The following is a 10,336-nucleotide window of genomic DNA, read 5'->3' as shown; positions in this document are numbered from 1 at the left end:
GATCTAACAACAAAAGGGCCTCCACAATCCTGTTCCAACACTACAGTCCAAGGGAATGAATGACCAGAAAAAGGTCTTGATTTTTCCATCAGCTTTTGCATCATTTTCCAAACTTTGTTACACCCTCTCCTGCTGGTTAAACTTATTTTCTCCACTCCCTTTTCTACTTCCCATGTAGAAGTAGCTAGCACCTTCTTTTCTCCCTACACTTACCCCCACTGAGCCCAACTTCTCAAGATAACCTTCCCGAGACTTAAACTCTGGAAACTGCTGACCAGTCCTGGATCTTCTGTTGGAGCAATGCCCAGCAGCTAGGCTGCATCCAGTTTCTTGGAGGCTGGGCATCAGCTTCTGCAGCTCTTGAGAGTGATTAAACTTAAAAGGAGGGTGAGGTTCCTCTAAAAACATGTCCCTCCCAGCCTCTTTTCTTCCTGTCCTCTCATTTCTGCCTTATTTTCTTCACCAGGTTTTTCATTTCTTGGTTTCTCTCCACTAGGCAGATGCTCTTAAAACAGAGACTGCCAGACCCTGGGGTTCAGACTTGGACATATTGGGCACCTGGCCTTTAAAGAGGCCTTTCCTCTCCTGGTGTGCATCTGTTAGGAGTAGGAATACAGCCTATTTCTGTTCTGTTTTCTATTCTCTTTTTAAGCAGTGTAAGGAATGGTTTCTTTCCCCCCAGCTTATTCAGCTACTTTCCTCTACAGAATATTTTCTCATTTCTAAGACAGGTGAATTTTATAAAACACTTTTGTCCACAATAGACACTAGGAATACATTTTTTTTTAAAGTTACTTGAAACACATCCTTTTTTTTTTTTTAAATGGAGATCCTGGGGATTGAACCCAGGACCTTGTGCATGATAAGCATGCACTCTGCCACTGAGCTATCCCATTCCCCCAGCAGTACTCTTTACGTGAATGGTGTGGGTGCTATCAGAGTCTGCTAAAAGGGGGTCAAGTCTCTGTTTAAGGCATTATAAAGGTGAAATAAATGCAAAAGAGATTTCCCCCATTCTTTCAATAGTTTAAATGAAATACATAAAATCTTCTCCATCCCCAAATAAGTAAGTTTTCTGATAAGAACTAACCAGGGCTTTATATTTAATAATGGCACTTCCCCAGATGACATAAGAGTGAATGACTCCTTTACAATCAGTACTCTTTTCATATCTGACACGAGTTAACGCTAGCTGGCGTTGCTGGAGAGAACAGCTAGCTACTGATCCTGCCGCTGCTCGGTTGAGAGCACGGTACTTAGAGATGCCCTTAGAGGAAGCAGCTTAACTAGAAGCAAATTCCTGAAATGTAAAGCTTCCAAACCCTGGTTCATTATTTTTAGAACTATTTTACTTAAGTGAAGCTCAGAGAGGTAAATAACTTGGCTCAGATCACACAGCTGTTACATGGAGGGGTCAGGAATCAAACCCAAGTCTCTCTGACTCCAAAAGTCCAAGTCCTTGCACACAACTCCACTTTTCACTCAGTCCTAAACAAAGATGGATGCTGAAGTCACTACTTGCTGTATTTAAAGAAGAGGGAGAGCATCCTGGACTAAAACGGGCGGAAATCAGCTTAGTTCCTCTCTCTGGAAGAGGGAAGAGAGTGAAGAAAGGAGATACTGCAAACCGGGAGGATACAAGGAAGAGGAGTAAAAGACACAGGAAGAGAAAAGGCAGAATGGTATCACTTATCTATTGCTGCCTAACAATCTTACTGGAAATTTAGCAGCTTAAAACAGCACACATTTGTTATCTCACAGCTTCTGTGGCTCAGGACCCTTTATTTCAGGGTCCCCTGAGGCTGAAATCAAAGTGTTGGCCATCTCATCTCAAGGTTTGACTGGGCCAGCATCTGTTTCAAACTCAGATGGTTATTAGCAGAGATCTGTTCCTGGTGGCCTGTTGGACTGAGATCTTGCATTTCTCACTGTTGGCAGAGACTGTCTTCAGTTCCTGGCTGGTTCCTGGCCAAAGGCTACCCTCAGTTCCCTGCCACAAGACCTCCCTAACATGACCTTTGCTTTATCAGTGCTGTCAAGGTGCACGTTAAACCTCATGAGACATAACTGCAGAAGAGACATACTATCTCCTTTGCAGTATTCTGCTGGTTAGAAGAAAGTCACAGGCCCCACCCACAATCAAGGGGATGGGATTACACAAATACATGAGTACCAGGAGGTAGGGGTCATCGTGGGCCATATTAAAGCCTGTCTACCACAGGGAGCAAGGAGTTTTAGGCCTCCAGACTCTAGTTTGCCTCTCTAAAGCCAAAAAGAAATCCCAGAAACCAACACCTCCTAAAATTATTCTCCCACTTCTTCACCTGCCAAATGCATAATCATCCTTCCAAACTCAGGTCAAATAGTTATTTAATGATCAGTTTGGTTGTTTTTTCATGGTACCCCATCCACATGTTTCATTCCTCCCTCCTTGGTTGTTCCACAGTGTTTTGTTCAAACCTCTAGTAGAGATAGCACTTAATAATTATTTATTATTATCTGTTTATGTATCTCCTACCCAATTCCAGCTTTTGAGGGCATGGCCCTGTTCTAGTCATTGAAATAGTAACAGAATGTAGGCAAGTACCTGCCACATTGTAGACCAGAAATAGTTGTTAACTGATTAATTATGACATTAAATATCTCAAGATAAATTATAATAAATCCTAGAGAAATGACATAGACAGTAAGCATTCAGAGAAGTGAGAAGTTACATTCATTTCCTATGATCACAGATATTACAGTTAGACTTGTGGGTCAATTGTACAAGGAAAGCAAGTTTAGGCTCACTATAAAGAGAAGTGTTAACTATAAAACCATCCCAGGAGCTGATCTGTTCCCAGACTCACTAGAATATCTTGTCATTACAGATCGCTGGTCTGGGGATACCTGTGTTTTTTGAAGTATGGGACTAAGTGACCCTTAATATCTCTTCCAAACTTCCAGCCTATAACTTTATAAAGTTCCTGGGCTTTTGCTTCCAACTAGCATCTCATCTGTACTCTCTTCTTGGGTTTGATATATAAGGGGATTTTTTTCTTGGAGGACCTGCTGAAGGAATTGGAACTAGAAAAAGCTCAGAGTTTTTTCAGCAAAGTAAATCTTAGTCTGCATTCAGGTGATCAGTTCACCCTATATTATGTATTCTGTCTGTTGGGTTGGGGAAGGGATTCAGGGATAAGAATTTCCATTCACAAATGAGGTAACTATCTGGGCAGGTTTGCACCAACCATTTGTTGCAGAGAAGGAAAGAGGAGAGAGGAGGAGGACTAGACACCAGATGCTTCGGCCTGGTCACAAGGAAAGAAAACAGAACTTGAGTCTAGGTGGTAGGGACCCATTAAAGTGGCTTTCAACAGACAAAACTTTAGAAATAATGATAAGAATGAGATTATAATGAACCTTTTTCAAAAAACCACATCCCCCTGCCTTTTCCTATATAACCAACTTCCCTTTTCCTGGTCCCTAAACTGCGCTTCTCCCCATCACTTTCCTTCCTGCCCCCTGAGAAGCCCCCCCCCTGCTTCCTCATGCTTCCCCTCCAAAGCCTTCTCCCTCTTTGTTGCTGGCAGCTAGACTTTTGCTTAGCGGATCACCTTGGTTGTGTTCATTTCCTCAGTGTACTTACCCACGCTTGTTGCCACGGTCTCCTGCCTGCCCGAAGACCGGGACAGCCAAGACCCTAACCCCGACCCCTCAAGGCTTTGAGAGGAGCCTTGGAAGAAACACAAAAGTCTTCTTCTTTCAGAATTTCTCTGATGAGGGGGTAGGTACAGCTCAGTGGTAGAATGCATGCTTAGCATGTGTGAGGTCCTGGGTTCAAACCCCAGTAATTGCATTAAAAAAAAAAAAGTTTTCCCTGCACTTTTCACCGGTGTGAAAGTGGGTGTTTGGTGCAGGAGAATTTTTTTCCTTCTCTAGTGTTTGTACTATGTCTCCAGTTCTCACCTTCCCAGTCCTCTTTCTTCCTCCCTGTTTTAAGTTATGCTTGCAGATAGCACAGGCCCCAGCAATATGGGCTGAAACGAATCAAATGCACTTTCATGGTAGGCTGCTTCACGGGACCCAGCAGCCAGTGCTAAGCATTAATGGATCAATCTTTTGTTTCTACAAGAAAATAACTTAGTTTCAGATAAATACAAAAACCATCAATGTTAACCTCTATGAAGGGGATTAGGTCATTATCTTTCAAAATTAAAACCTTAACATACCATATACCAGAAACTCCACTTCTAAGAATTTATCCTAGAGTCACTCACACGAAAGTAAAGGATATAGTTTTGAGGTTATTATGTGATGCATTGTTTGTAATGGCAAACCAAAAGAAACAACCTAAGGGTTAAAGAATAGAATTCAGACAATGAAACAAAATGCAATTTTTAAAAGAAATGGGGTAGATCTTTATGCACTGATATTAAACTCTCTATAATATATGTTAAGTAAAAAAAAGTGCAGAAGAGTTTGTATATGCTTTATTCATAGCTACATTTTGTGTGAAAAATGTACATTTGTGTCAGTGTATATTTGTGTGGATATGCATAATTATGATTAAAATCATAAGGTTTCAGGAAAAATCAGTGTAAAGCTTTACCCATAGCTACAATGCTCGAAGTATTTGTTACATTGAATGGAGAGGCATTAGCTTCTGGAATCCAAGCCCAAATCTGAAGATGACTGGAAATGGTTGGTAGAATTTTGCCTCAGTTATAATAGATAAACCGAAAGGACATGCGCTTTCTTCTCTAAGCAGGTCCCTCTAAATCAATTCAGCACTTAAAGTTCTGATAGACCCAACTTTTCACATTTCCTCATGCAGTTTCCTCTTTCTTCTATAATTCTGTATATAAATACTCCCTTTCAATCCCTGCTCAACTTTTTTCCAATAAAGCCTTCTCAACTGTAAGAACCCCTAGTGACGGCTCCATTTTTTGATCCAATAAAGATCTCGGTCAGGTCTTTACGGGCACTTGGCATATATTATTTATATTATTTTATCTGTTCATCTTCATTTATGGGTTTTGAATTCCCAGTTCAGCTCCAAACACTTGCAGCAGAGTATCTCTCATTGAAGGAAGATCCGGATTCAAATCCACTAGTTAGAAATTACGTGTTACTATGTAACCTTGTTTACTTTGCTAAACTTCTCTAAACCTCATCTGTAAAATGAAAATAATAAAACCTACAGCATGAAGTTGTTGGGATCATGATTCAAAAACATGATGCCATTCCTAGCGTCTGACACGTGTGAGTTCCAGATGTGAGTCATGCCCTGCCCAGGTTCTAACAGAGTAATTTGCAGGAAGTCATTAGTATATCTTTATTTATGATAACATAGGTTTAAAAAAAAAAAAGGAACCAAACACAATGTAATTTTCAAAGATGATCAATGTAGTGGTTAAATATCTTGCATACCCAACATCCAGAGTAGATCATTTTGTTCTTGTTGCTTTTAAACACCAACACCTTCTATTCTATATGACAAAATTAGCTTCAGTAATATTGTAAAAAGAAATGAATAATAATAATGGCTAGAAAAGAAATGCAGATGGAGAAAATTTTCTTTCATTTAACTTCATGTATATCAGCATGCTGGTAAAAATTAAAATTTTAATATTTCAGTAAAATAAAAGAAAAATAGCATCCATGCTGTTTAATTACATGAATGTCTTTTTTGAAAGAAAAGGAAAACACCTACATATTGGTCTGTGGCAGAAATGAATAACATCACATTTTCTGTTTGGGGTGTTAACTTAGAAAAATTTGTCAGTAGCTTCATCAAATTAGACTTTCTTTGTGTCTTCAAGTTAATAGTATGGCCAGATTTGTGGATCTATCTTCAGAGCAAACAACACATTTCAATCATTTTAACTTGGAAAAGGTTTCTTTAACACAAAGAAACAGACACACAAAGAGTTAAGGAAGGTCTTAAACATGACGATAAATTTGGCAGAGTCGTAAAAATCAGATTTAACAAGAAATTCCAGAAATTGCAATACACTTCATGTCTTTGTCTTCAGGTCTGATTCTAGAGGCTTTCAAAAGTCTCCACATCAAAAATTTTCTATTAAATTATTATCTTTACCAGAATTTACCTTTTCTGTAATTTAGTAATAACTTCCACAGTTTTGCATTCTATTAAAAAAATCAGTGAAAATGACTGAATAATAGTAAATACTGGCATTTTTTTTGATCCATTGCTTTAAAATGGATGTCCAGTGCTTAGAATTCAAACATTGACTTTTGATTTCTTCTAGCAATGTAAGACCAGAATCCTTCATTATTTCTCTTGGCAGTCTTTGAACTTTTATTCTTTTTTAAATGTAAATGTCCCATTTCCTGGCATTTTGTTGTTATATAGCCTTCTCCTCAATTTCTGTGCACAGATCTTCAGGGAGAAATTTCAAAGCTTGGCGTTTCATCAGATATTATTTAAGTTTGATTCTCACTGTTGGCAAATATTTTCATATCTGATTAACTTTCTAAAACTTTCATACCAGAAAAAAAAAATAACAAGAGAAACTTGCTTATATCTATCATTGTTTATTTGAAATCTATAGTTTAAATGTAAGAATGTGTAAATTACAAGGATTGGAGGCAAAAGCTGCCCAATGACCTAAAACAATGCTCAATCATTATGAACTTATTTTCAAAATGAATGCATGTAGCTAAATTCCATTGGGTCAGAAGCCAACAATACAACTGGAAATTCTCCAAATTAACTTGCATGTAGTATGCAAACCTATTAAAGGATTAGTAATAAAAAATGTGCTAATTAGAAGCTTACTAGTGTATTACTAAAACCCAACAGGTGATGAAAATGTTCTAAACTCAGACTGTGGTGATGGCTGCGTAACTCTGTGAATATACTGAAAACTATTGAATTGTATACTTTTTAAGTAGGTGAATTTTGTGGTAGGTGAATTTTACTGTAATAAAGATGTTAAAAAAAACTGAAAAGAAACTGCAGCGATGGTTTAGAACTTAACATAAATGAAAGATTTTTGAGGGTCGGAGAATTTTTTCACTGACTTTGTTTAGAGTTGCTGGCAGCTTTATATTATTGTTAAATTCTCTACAGTGAGCCCCATGTAGTCTGTACCCAGGGCGAACAGTGTGCTTGCACACCGCTGGATCATTCACAAGTTCATAATTCTATGTAATATATTTGTTACTAAATTTTACTCCTTTCGGCTCTCAACTCAGGGCAGCTATACTACAGTTGCCCAAATGCTGATCCACACACTAATACAGAGGATTGTGAATCAGCACAAAATGACATATTCAGGGATGACTTTGCAATTTCCTTGCCTCTGATACTGATTTTTTAGTCTTGTAATTCCTCTGTCTCTCTCTCTCCCCTTCCCCTCCCCAGCATTCTGTGTTATATCTGAAAATTATTCCAAGAGGCTTAATGTTCTTAAACCTGTCAGTTGCCTGAGACATTTTTAAAAGGTGGTTTTCCTTTTATAAGGTACAAAGGCTACAGCAGCTGTGTAGTTACAACACCTACCTCAACACCTACCTTCACATGAATTCCACCTCCTTTTCCTGCCAAGGCAAGAGAAACTTCAACCCAGACGCCAAAGGCTTGCTTTGTTTTGAGGTGGGTGGGATGTTAATGTTAAAATGTGACTCAGTTTTTTTTTTCCATTCCCCACTAGAGTGGTGGGCTGGGGAGACTTAAGAAGTTAACCAAATAGCAGTCACTTATGTAAGTGCACCTTTATGGGATCTTTTTGTCAAAGCCCAGACACTGTGGCTCTCTTTCCCATTTCTAATCAATTGCCCTCTCCCATTTCTTTCCAGACAGGCAAGTTTCAAAACAGCACAGCTATCTCCTAGCAAACAAAGGGCCTCTGCCCGAAGTCTCTCACTTTTTCTCATGGTCAAATGTGCTTTCTCTTCACTGTTTTCTAGGCAGCTGAACTCTTTAACTTTCAAGTTTTACAAGGTGGATTACTCCCACATTTTCTATCTCTCATTTCTTGCATTTCTTCATCATTTAATGATAGAGTTTGTGTCTTTTCTTCAGGACAGCAATGGATGGAGTTCTTTGGCAAGTAAAAGCCAGAGACAAGTGTACAAAAGGGACTGGCTCCCAGGGTGGAGTCACCCATCTGCTCTCTCTATAATAGAAGGGTTGACAGAGTGAATGCCAAATCCCACCCTCTGAGAGATCGACTGTCCACAAGAGAAAGGGGTTATTTGTTAGGGGAACACAGACATTTAGAAGCATATTCTGGTGCAGTAGAAGGCGGTGAAGAGCTGTGGCTAACAGCTTGGCTATTACCTGTCACTTATAGGCTATGTGACCTCATGAAATAGTTTTTTCCACTTTAAATCTCAGTCTCTATATATGTAAAATGGGGCTAATAAGAAGTATTTCCTTGATTAAAAAGCAGACTGTTTTTGTATTCTAATGTTTATGATTGGGCTATCTGACCATCTGTGCTGTTTTATATTGCATGTCTCCTAGTGCCCACCCTCTAGGGTTGCTAGGAGGCTGAAAGGTGATTGTATTTTTTTTTTCTAATGGAGGTACTGGGGGTTGAACCCAGGACCTTGTTCATGCCAAGCACTTTCTACCACTGAGCTGTACCCCCACCCCTTTTTATTTTTTATTTCTGATTATGTGTAAAGTGCAGTTCACTGGTGGAAATTCTTCCATGATGGACACATTCTTCTTTGAGAAAGTAGGGGAAGCATGTTAGAATCTGTGGGAACATGAAAATTTATTTTTATTGTTGGGGACGTGGGTTTGTGTATGTATGGGGCTTTATTTTCCTTCATATCTTCACGTTGGCCAGAGCTCAACTGAGACAGCTCACCTCTGCTCCAGGAAGCACTTGCCCTGGAAACTTGAGTAGGGCTGGAGGACCTACTCCCAGGATGGCTCGCCAGGTGCAGGTGAGCCTGCATCTGGTGAGTTTATTTTTAATATGTATCTTATTGAGGCATAATTTACATACTCTAAAATTCACCAATTTAAAATGTACATGTCAATGATTTTTAGTGAATTTATTGAGTCTAACCATCACCACCATCTAGTTTTAGAACATTTCCATCACCCCAAACAGTTCCTTTGTGCTTCTTGACAGTTCATCAATGCAAGCTTGTTGACTTGCATTCTCAAGCCTAGGCAGCTACTGATCTGCTTTATTTTGGTCTTCATAAATTTACTTTTGTTGGACATTTTATATAAATGGAATCATACAATATGTAGGCCTTTTGCATCTGGCTTTTCTCACTTTGCATAACATTTCTGGTGTTCAACCATGTTGTAGCATGTGTCAGTAGTTTGTTCCTTTTTACGGCCTAATAATATTCCATTCTGTGAATATGCCCCATTCAGTTTATCTGTTCACCTGTTGATGGATATTTGGATTGTGTTCATTTTTTTGGCCATTATGAATATTGTTACATAGATGTCTTTTTGTACACATATGTTTTATTTCTCCTAGGTTGATTCTAAAGTGTGAAATTGCTGGGTCATTTGGTAGAGTTTATGTTTTTGTTAAGAAACTGTCAAAATATTTTTCCAAAGTGGCTATACTATTTTATATTCCCACTAGCAGTGTATAAGGAGCTCCAATTTATCCACATCGTCTCCAACATTTGTCTTTTTAATAAGAATTTTTTTTTAATTGTGGTTAAAAAAATGCCCCACAAAACTTACCATCTCAACTCTTTCTAAGTATACAATTCAGCAGTGTTAGATATATTCACATCATTGTGCAACCAATCTCTAGAAATTTTTTGTCTTGCACAACTGAAGCTCTATACCCATTAAACAACAACCCCCCCTTCCCCCCACCTTCTAGGCTCCCTGGCCCCTGGAAAGCACTATTCCACTTTCTGTTTCTATGAATTTGATACCTATTATAAGTGGAATCACATAGTATTTGTTTTTTTTTTGTGACCGGCTTATTTCACTTATCATAATGTCTTCAAGATTCATCTATGTGTCAGAATTTCCTTCCTTTCTAAGGTTGAAGGCATGAATTTTTGAAGGCTAAGGAACACTGCATTTATCATCCTTAGGGTTAAGCAAAGTCCCTCTTGCAGTCCTAGGTGCAGGGGAGGGAAAGGGAAAGAGACGGAAAGAGGGAGGGAAATAGGAGAAGGGTATTGGGGAGGAAAGTTTCTGAAAATGAGAAAGAAGTACAGAAAGGAATTAGGAATACACACTTTATCCCCGTTTTGCCCAAGGTGAGCCCAGCCACTAAACTCCTTGGCAGTCAGAAGTAATTGCCTTTCACAAGATACATGGATACATGTATAAAGGTTCTCCTGGGCAGACTGGCTTTTGGAGTCCTTGCAGCTTTTAATTGATTAT

Source organism: Vicugna pacos, chromosome 11, assembly GCF_048564905.1.
Source record: "Vicugna pacos chromosome 11, VicPac4, whole genome shotgun sequence".
Taxonomy (NCBI): Eukaryota; Metazoa; Chordata; class Mammalia; order Artiodactyla; family Camelidae; genus Vicugna; species Vicugna pacos.
Note: the sequence above shows the minus strand (reverse complement) of the source record.